Source organism: Bombus huntii, chromosome 8 (genome assembly GCF_024542735.1).
Source record: "Bombus huntii isolate Logan2020A chromosome 8, iyBomHunt1.1, whole genome shotgun sequence".
NCBI lineage: Eukaryota > Metazoa > Arthropoda > Insecta > Hymenoptera > Apidae > Bombus > Bombus huntii.
In genome coordinates, this window is record NC_066245.1 from 15,120,434 (window position 1) to 15,133,432 (window position 12,999).

A 12,999-nucleotide genomic window follows, 5' to 3' on the forward strand; every position below is an offset into this window, starting at 1 on the left:
AACGATATACCACATAACGTAATACGTCATAACGTTATACTATATGACGTTATATCATATAACGTAATACCACATAACGTAATACGTTATATCGTTATACCATATAACGTAATACGTTATAACGTTATGCCTTATAACGTAATACGTCATAACGATATACCACATAACGTAATACGTCATAACGTTATACTATATGACGTTATATCATATAACGATACTATATAACGTAATACGTTATAACGTTATACCATATAACGTAATATGTTATAACGTAATACAATATAACGTAATGCGCAATAACGTTATACTATATGACGTTATACCATATAACGTAATACGTCATAACGTTATACTATATGACGTTATACCATATAACGTAATACCATATAACGTAATACGTCATAACGTTATACTATATGACGTTATACCATATAACGTAATACGTTATAACGTTATACACTATAGCGTAATACGTTATAACGTTATACCATATAACGTAATACGTGATAACGTTATACCATATAACGTAATACATTATAACGTTATACACTATAACGTAATACGATATTACGTTATACTATATAACGTAATACGTTATAACGTTATACCATATAACGTAATACATTATAACGTTATACCATATAACGTAATATGTTATAACGTAATACAATATAACGTAATGCGCAATAACGTTATACCATATAACGTAATACGTTATAACGTAATACCTTATAACGTAATACGTCGTAACGTTTACTATATGACGTTATATCATATAACGTAAATCCATATAAGGTAATACGTTATAACGATATACCATATAACGTAATACGTTATAACGTTATACCATATAACGTAATACGTTATAACGGTATTCTATATAACGTAATACGTTATAACGTTATACCATATGACGTAATACGATATAACATTATACCATACGACGTTATACCATATAACGTAATACGTCATAACCTTATACTATATGACGTTATACCATATAACGTAATACCATATAACGTAATTAGTTATAACGTTATACACTATAGCGTAATACGTTATAACGTTATACCATATAACGTAATACGTGATACCGTTATACCGTATAACGTAACACGTTATAACGTTATGCCATATAACGTAACACGTTATAACGTTATACCATATAACATAATACGTTATAACGTTATGCCATATAACGTAATACGTTATAACGTTATGCCTTATAACGTAATACGTCATAACGATATACCACATAACGTAATACGTCATAACGTTATACTATACGACGTTATATCATATAACGTAATACCATATAACGTAATACGTGATACCGTTATACCATATAACGTAATACGTTATAACGTTATACCACATAACGTAATACGTTATAACGTTATACCACATAACGTAATACGTTAAAGCATTATACCACATAACGTAATACGTTATAACGTTGTACCATATAACGTAATACATTATAACGTTATACCTTATAACGTAATACGTCGTAACGTTTACTATATGACGTTATATCATATAACGTAAAACCATATAACGTCATACGTTATAACGATATACCATATAACGTAATACGTTATAACGTTATACAATACAACGTAATACGTTATAACGTTATACCATATAACGTAATACGTTATAGCTTTATACCACATAACGTAATACGTTATAACGTTATGCCATATAACGTAATACGTTATAACGTAATACCATATAACGTAATACGTTATAACGTTTTACAATATAACGTAATACGTTATAACGTTATACCATATAACGTAATACATTATAACGTTATACCATATAACGTAATACGATATTACGTTATACAATACAACGTAATACGTTATAACGTTATGCCTTATAACGTAATACGTTATAACGATATACCACATAACGTAATACGTCATAACGTTATACTATATGACGTTATATCATATAACGTTACCATATAACGTAATACGTTATAACGTTTTACAATATAACGTAATACGTTATAACGTTATACCATATAACGTAATACGTTATAACGTAATACCATATAACGTAATACGTTATAACGTTTTACAATATAACGTAATACGTTATAACGTTATACCATATAACGTAATACATTATAACGTTATACCATATAACGTAATATGTTATAACGTAATACAATATAACGTGATACGCAATAACGTTATACCATATAACGTAATACGTTATAACGTAATACCTTATAACGTAATACGTCGTAACGTTTACTATATGACGTTATATCATATAACGTAAAACCATATAAGGTAATACGTTATAACGATATACCATATAACGTAATACGTTATAACGATAATCTATATAACGTAATACGTTATAACGTTATACCATATGACGTAATACGATATAACATTATACCATACGACGTAATAAGATATAACATTATACCATACGACGTTACACCATATAACGTAATACGTCATAACCTTGTACCATGTGATGTTATACCATATATCGTAATACGTTATAACGTTATACCATATAACGTTATACCAAATAACGTAATAAGTTATAACGTTATACCATATAACGTAATACGTTATAACGTTATGCCATATAACGTACTACGTTATAACGTTATGCCTTATAAGGTAATACGTCATAACGTTATACTATATAACGTAATACGTTATAACCTTATACCTTATAACGTAATACGTCATAACGATATACCACATAACATAATACGTCATAACGTTATACTATACGACGTTATATCATATAACGTAATACCATATAACGTAATACGTCATAACGTTATACTATATGACGTTATACCATATAACGTAATACGTTATAACGTTATACCATATAACGTAATACGTTATAACGGTATTCTATATAACGTAATACGTTATAACGTTATACCATATGACGTAATACGATATAACATTATACCATACGACGTTATACCATATAACGTAATACGTCATAACCTTATACTATATGACGTTATACCATATAACGTAATACCATATAACGTAATTAGTTATAACGTTATACACTATAGCGTAATACGTTATAACGTTATACCATATAACGTAATACGTGATACCGTTATACCGTATAACGTAACACGTTATAACGTTATGCCATATAACGTAACACGTTATAACGTTATACCATATAACATAATACGTTATAACGTTATGCCATATAACGTAATACGTTATAACGTTATGCCTTATAACGTAATACGTCATAACGATATACCACATAACGTAATACGTCATAACGTTATACTATACGACGTTATATCATATAACGTAATACCATATAACGTAATACGTGATACCGTTATACCATATAACGTAATACGTTATAACGTTATACCACATAACGTAATACGTTATAACGTTATACCACATAACGTAATACGTTAAAGCATTATACCACATAACGTAATACGTTATAACGTTGTACCATATAACGTAATACATTATAACGTTATACCTTATAACGTAATACGTCGTAACTTTTACTATATGACGTTATATCATATAACGTAAAACCATATAACGTCATACGTTATAACGATATACCATATAACGTAATACGTTATAACGTTACCATATAACGTAATACGTTATAACGTTTTACAATATAACGTAATACGTTATAACGTTATACCATATAACGTAATACGTTATAACGTAATACCATATAACGTAATACGTTATAACGTTTTACAATATAACGTAATACGTTATAACGTTATACCACATAACGTAATACGTTATAACGTTATACCACATAACGTAATACGTTAAAGCATTATACCACATAACGTAATACGTTATAACGTTGTACCATATAACGTAATACATTATAACGTAATACCTTATAACGTAATACGTCGTAACGTTTACTATATGACGTTATATCATATAACGTAAAACCATATAAGGTAATACGTTATAACGATATACCATATAACGTAATACGTTATAACGATATTCTATATAACGTAATACGTTATAACGTTATACCATATGACGTAATACGATATAACATTATACCATACGACGTAATAAGATATAACATTATACCATACGGCGTTACACCATATAACGTAATACGTCATAACCTTGTACCATGTGATGTTATACCATATATCGTAATACGTTATAACGTTATACCATATAACGTTATACCAAATAACGTAATAAGTTATAACGTTATACCATATAACGTAATACGTTATAACGTTATGCCATATAACGTACTACGTTATAACGTTATGCCTTATAAGGTAATACGTCATAACGTTATACTATATAACGTAATACGTTATAACGTAATACCTTATAACGTAATACGTCATAACGATATACCACATAACGTAATACGTCATAACGTTATACTATACGACGTTATATCATATAACGTAATACCATATAACGTAATACGTCATAACGTTATACTATATGACGTTATACCATATAACGTAATACGTTGTAACGTTATACACTATAGCGTAATACGTTATAACGTTATACCATATAACGTAATACGTGATACCGTTATACCGTATAACGTAACACGTTGTAACGTTATGCCATATAACGTAACACGTTATAACGTTATACCATATAACATAATACGTTATAACGTTATGCCATATAACGTAATACGTTATAACGTTATGCCTTATAACGTAATACGTCATAACGATATACCACATAACGTAATACGTCATAACGTTATACTATACGACGTTATATCATATAACGTAATACCATATAACGTAATACGTGATACCGTTATACCATATAACGTAATACGTTATAACGATATTGTATATAACGTAATACGTTATAACGTTATGCCATATAACGTAATACGTTATAACGTTATGCCTTGTAAGGTAATACGTCATAACGTTATACTATATAACGTAATACGTTATAACGTTATACCTTATAACGTAATACGTCATAACGTTATACTATATGACGTTATACGATATAACGTAATACCATATAACGTAATACGTCATAGCGTTATACTATATGACGTTATACCATATAACGTAATACGTTATAACGTTATACCACATAACGTAATACCTTATAACGTTATACCATATAACCTAATACGTTATAATGATATACCATATAACGTAATATGTTGTAACGTAATACAATATAACGTAATGCGCAATAACGTTATACCATATAACGTAATACGTTATAACGTAATACCTTATAACGTAATACGTCGTAAAGTTTACTATATGACGTTATATCATATAACGTAAATCCATATAAGGTAATACGTTATAACGATATACCATATAACGTAATACGTTATAACGTTATACCATATAACGTAATACGTTATAACGGTATTCCATTTAACGTAATACGTTATAACGTTATACCATATGACGTAATACGATATAACATTATACCACACGACGTTATACCATATAACGTAATACGTCATAACCTTGTACCATATGATGTTATACCATATATCGTAATACGGTGTAACGTTATACCATATAACGTTATACCAAATAACGTAATAAGTTATAACGTTATACCATATAACGTAATACGTTATAACGTTATGCCATATAACGTACTACGTTATAACGTTATGCCTTATAACGTAATACGTCATAACGTAATACCTTATAACGTAATACGTCGTAACGTTTACTATATGACGTTATATCATATAACGTAAAACCATATAAGGTAATACGTTATAACGATATACCATATAACGTAATACGTTATAACGATATTCTATATAACGTAATACGTTATAACGTTATACCATATAACGTAATACGTTCTAACGATATACCATATAACGTAATACGTTATAACGTTATACAATACAACGTAATACGTTATAACGTTATACCATATAACGTAATACCATATAACGTAATACGTCATAACGTTATACTATATGACGTTATACTATATAACGTAATACCATATAACGTAATACGTTATAACGTTATACACTATAGCGTAATACGTTATAACGTTATAGCATATAACGTAATACGTGATACCGTTATCCCGTATAACGTAACACGTTATAACGTTATGCCATATAACGTAACACGTTATAACGTTATACCATATAACATAATACGTTATAACGTTATGCCATATAACGTAATACGTTATAACGATATACCATATAACGTAATACGTTATAACGTTATACAATACAACGTAATACGTTATAACGTTATACCATATAACGTAATACGTTATAGCGTTATACCACATAACGTAATACGTTATAACGTTATGCCATATAACGTAATACGATATTACGTTATACAATACAACGTGATACGTTATAACGTTATGCCTTATAACGTAATACGTCATAACGATATACCACATAACGTAATACGTCATAACGTTATACTATATGACGTTATATCATATAACGTTACCATATAACGTAATACGTTATAACGTTTTACAATATAACGTAATACGTTATAACGTTATACCATATAACGTAATACGTTATAACGTAATACCATATAACGTAATACGTCATAACCTTATACTATACGACGTTATATCATATAACGTAATACCATATAACGTAATACGTGATACCGTTATACCATATAACGTAATACGTTATAACGATATTCTATATAACGTAATACGTTATAACGTTATACCATATGACGTAATACGATATAACATTATACCATACGACGTAATAAGATATAACATTATACCATACGACGTTATACCATATAACGTAATACGTCATAACCTTGTACCATGTGATGTTATACCATATATCGTAATACGTTATAACGTTATACCATATAACGTTATACCAAATAACGTAATACGTTATAATGTTATGCCATATAACGTACTACGTTATAACGTTATGCCTTATAAGGTAATACGTCATAACGTTATACTATATAACGTAATACGTTATAACGTTATACCTTATAACGTAATACGTCAGAACGATATACCACATAACGTAATACGTCATAACGTTATACTATACGACGTTATATCATATAACGTAATACCATATAACGTAATACGTCATAACGTTATACTATATGACGTTATACCATATAACGTAATACGTTATAACGTTATACACTATAGCGTAATACGTTATAACGTTATACCATATAACGCAATACGTGATACCGTTATACCGTATAACGTAACACGTTATAACGTTATGCCATATAACGTAACACGTTATAACGTTATACCATATAACATAATACGCTATAACGTTATGCCATATAACGTAATACGTTATAACGTTATGCCTTATAACGTAATACGTCATAACGATATACCACATAACGTAATACGTCATAACGTTATACCACAAAACGTAATACGTTATAACGTTATTCCACATAACGTAATACGTTAAAGCATTATACCACATAACGTAATACGTTATAACGTTATACCATATAACGTAATACGTTATAACGTTATACCTTATAACGTAATACGTCGTAACGTTTACTATATGACGTTATATCATATAACGTAAAACCATATAACGTAATACGTTATAACGATATACCATATAACGTAATACGTTATAACGTTATACCATATAACGTAATACGTTATAACGATATTCTATATAACGTAATACGTTATAACGTTATGCCTTATAACGTAATACGTCATAACGATATACCACATAACGTAATACGTCATAACGTTATACTATACGACGTTATATCATATAACGTAATACCATATAACATAATACGTCATAACGATATACCACATAACGTAATACGTCATAACGTTATACCACAAAACGTAATACGTTATAACGTTATTCCACATATCGTAATACGTTAAAGCATTATACCACATAACGTAATACGTTATAACGTTATACCATATAACGTAATACGTTATAACGTTATACCTTATAACGTAATACGTCGTAACGTTTACTATATGACGTTATATCATATAACGTAAAACCATATAACGTAATACGTTATAACGATATACCATATAACGTAATACGTTATAACGTTATACCATATAACGTAATACGTTATAACGATATTCTATATAACGTAATACGTTATAACGTTATGCCTTATAACGTAATACGTCATAACGATATACCACATAACGTAATACGTCATAACGTTATACTATACGACGTTATATCATATAACGTAATACCATATAACGTAATACGTGATACCGTTATACCATATAACGTAATACGTTATAACGTTATACCACAAAACGTAATCCGTTATAACGTTATTCCACATAACGTAATACGTTAAAGCATTATACCACATAACGTAATACGTTATAACGTTATACCATATAACGTAATACGTTATAACGTTATACCTTATAACGTAATACGTCGTAACGTTTACTATATGACGTTATATCATATAACGTAAAACCATATAACGTAATACGTTATAACGATATACCATATAACGTAATACGTTATAACGTTATACCATATAACGTAATACGTTATAACGATATTATATATAACGTAATACGTTATAACGTTATGCCTTATAACGTAATACGTCATAACGATATACCACATAACGTAATACGTCATAACGTTATACTATACGACGTTATATCATATAACGTAATACCATATAACATAATACGTGATACCGTTATACCATATAACGTAATACGTTATAACGTTATACCACAAAACGTAATCCGTTATAACGTTATTCCACATAACGTAATACGTTAAAGCATTATACCACATAACGTAATACGTTATAACGTTATGCCATATAACGTAATACGTTATAACGTAATACCATATAACGTAATACGTTATAACGTTTTACAATATAACGTAATACGTTATAACGTTATACCATATAACGTAATACATTATAACGTTATACCATATAACGTAATACGATATTACGTTATACAATACAACGTAATACGTTATAACGTTATGCCTTATAACGTAATACGTTATAACGATATACCACATAACGTAATACGTCATAACGTTACACTATATGACGTTATATCATATAACGTTACCATATAACGTAATACGTTATAACGTTTTACAATATAACGTAATACGTTATAACGTTATACCATATAACGTAATACGTTATAACGTAATACCATATAACGTAATACGTTATAACGTTTTACAATATAACGTAATACGTAATAACGTTATACCATATAACGTAATACATTATAACGTTATACCATATAACGTAATATGTTATAACGTAATACAATATAACGTGATACGCAATAACGTTATACCATATAACGTAATACGTTATAACGTAATACCTTATAACGTAATACGTCGTAACGTTTACTATATGACGTTATATCATATAACGTTACCATATAACGTAATACGTTATAACGTTTTACAATATAACGTACTACGTTATAACGTTATGCCTTATAAGGTAATACGTCATAACGTTATACTATATAACGTAATACGTTATAACGTTATACCTTATAACGTAATACGTCATAACGATATACCACATAACGTAATACGTTATAACGTTATACTATACGACGTTATATCATATAACGTAATACCATATAACGTAATACGTCATAACGTTATACTATATGACGTTATACCATATAACGTAATACGTCATAACCTTGTACCATGTGATGTTATACCATATATCGTAATACGTTATAACGTTATACCATATAACGTTATACCAAATAACGTAATAAGTTATAACGTTATACCATATACTGTAATACGTTATAACGTTATGCCATATAACGTACTACGTTATAACGTTATGCCTTATAAGGTAATACGTCATAACGTTATACTATATAACGTAATACGTTATAACGTAATACCTTATAACGTAATACGTCATAACGATATACCACATAACGTAATACGTCATAACGTTATACTATACGACGTTATATCGTATAACGTAATACCATATAACGTAATACGTCATAACGTTATACTATATGACGTTATACCATATAACGTAATACGTTGTAACGTTATACACTATAGCGTAATACGTTATAACGTTATACCATATAACGTAATACGTGATACCGTTATACCGTATAACGTAACACGTTGTAACGTTATGCCATATAACGTAACACGTTATAACGTTATACCATATAACATAATACGTTATAACGTTATGCCATATAACGTAATACGTTATAACGTTATACCATATAACGTAATACGTTATAACGATATTGTATATAACGTAATACGTTATAACGTTATGCCATATAACGTAATACGTTATAACGTTATGCCTTGTAAGGTAATACGTCATAACGTTATACTATATAACGTAATACGTTATAACGTTATACCTTATAACGTAATAAGTCATAACGTTATACTATATGACGTTATACGATATAACGTAATACCATATAACGTAATACGTCATAGCGTTATACTATATGACGTTATACCATATAACGTAATACTTTATAACGTTATACCACATAACGTAATACCTTATAACGTTATACCATATAACCTAATACGTTATAATGATATACCATATAACGTAATATGTTATAACGTAATACAATATAACGTAATACGTTATAACGTTATACCATATAACGTAATACGTTATAACGATATTATATATAACGTAATACGTTATAACGTTATGCCTTATAACGTAATACGTCATAACGATATACCACATAACGTAATACGTCATAACGTTATACTATACGACGTTATATCATATAACGTAATACCATATAACATAATACGTGATACCGTTATACCATATAACGTAATACGTTATAACGTTATACCACAAAACGTAATCCGTTATAACGTTATTCCACATAACGTAATACGTTAAAGCATTATACCACATAACGTAATACGTTATAACGTTATGCCATATAACGTAATACGTTATAACGTAATACCATATAACGTAATACGTTATAACGTTTTACAATATAACGTAATACGTTATAACGTTATACCATATAACGTAATACATTATAACGTTATACCATATAACGTAATACGATATTACGTTATACAATACAACGTAATACGTTATAACGTTATGCCTTATAACGTAATACGTTATAACGATATACCACATAACGTAATACGTCATAACGTTACACTATATGACGTTATATCATATAACGTTACCATATAACGTAATACGTTATAACGTTTTACAATATAACGTAATACGTTATAACGTTATACCATATAACGTAATACGTTATAACGTAATACCATATAACGTAATACGTTATAACGTTTTACAATATAACGTAATACGTAATAACGTTATACCATATAACGTAATACATTATAACGTTATACCATATAACGTAATATGTTATAACGTAATACAATATAACGTGATACGCAATAACGTTATACCATATAACGTAATACGTTATAACGTAATACCTTATAACGTAATACGTCGTAACGTTTACTATATGACGTTATATCATATAACGTTACCATATAACGTAATACGTTATAACGTTTTACAATATAACGTACTACGTTATAACGTTATGCCTTATAAGGTAATACGTCATAACGTTATACTATATAACGTAATACGTTATAACGTTATACCTTATAACGTAATACGTCATAACGATATACCACATAACGTAATACGTTATAACGTTATACTATACGACGTTATATCATATAACGTAATACCATATAACGTAATACGTCATAACGTTATACTATATGACGTTATACCATATAACGTAATACGTCATAACCTTGTACCATGTGATGTTATACCATATATCGTAATACGTTATAACGTTATACCATATAACGTTATACCAAATAACGTAATAAGTTATAACGTTATACCATATACTGTAATACGTTATAACGTTATGCCATATAACGTACTACGTTATAACGTTATGCCTTATAAGGTAATACGTCATAACGTTATACTATATAACGTAATACGTTATAACGTAATACCTTATAACGTAATACGTCATAACGATATACCACATAACGTAATACGTCATAACGTTATACTATACGACGTTATATCGTATAACGTAATACCATATAACGTAATACGTCATAACGTTATACTATATGACGTTATACCATATAACGTAATACGTTGTAACGTTATACACTATAGCGTAATACGTTATAACGTTATACCATATAACGTAATACGTGATACCGTTATACCGTATAACGTAACACGTTGTAACGTTATGCCATATAACGTAACACGTTATAACGTTATACCATATAACATAATACGTTATAACGTTATGCCATATAACGTAATACGTTATAACGTTATACCATATAACGTAATACGTTATAACGATATTGTATATAACGTAATACGTTATAACGTTATGCCATATAACGTAATACGTTATAACGTTATGCCTTGTAAGGTAATACGTCATAACGTTATACTATATAACGTAATACGTTATAACGTTATACCTTATAACGTAATAAGTCATAACGTTATACTATATGACGTTATACGATATAACGTAATACCATATAACGTAATACGTCATAGCGTTATACTATATGACGTTATACCATATAACGTAATACTTTATAACGTTATACCACATAACGTAATACCTTATAACGTTATACCATATAACCTAATACGTTATAATGATATACCATATAACGTAATATGTTATAACGTAATACAATATAACGTAATACGTTATAACGTTATACCATATAACGTAATACGTTATAACGTAATACCATATAACGTAATACGTCATAACCTTATACTATACGACGTTATATCATATAACGTAATACCATATAACGTAATACGTGATACCGTTATACCATATAACGTAATACGTTATAACGATATTCTATATAACGTAA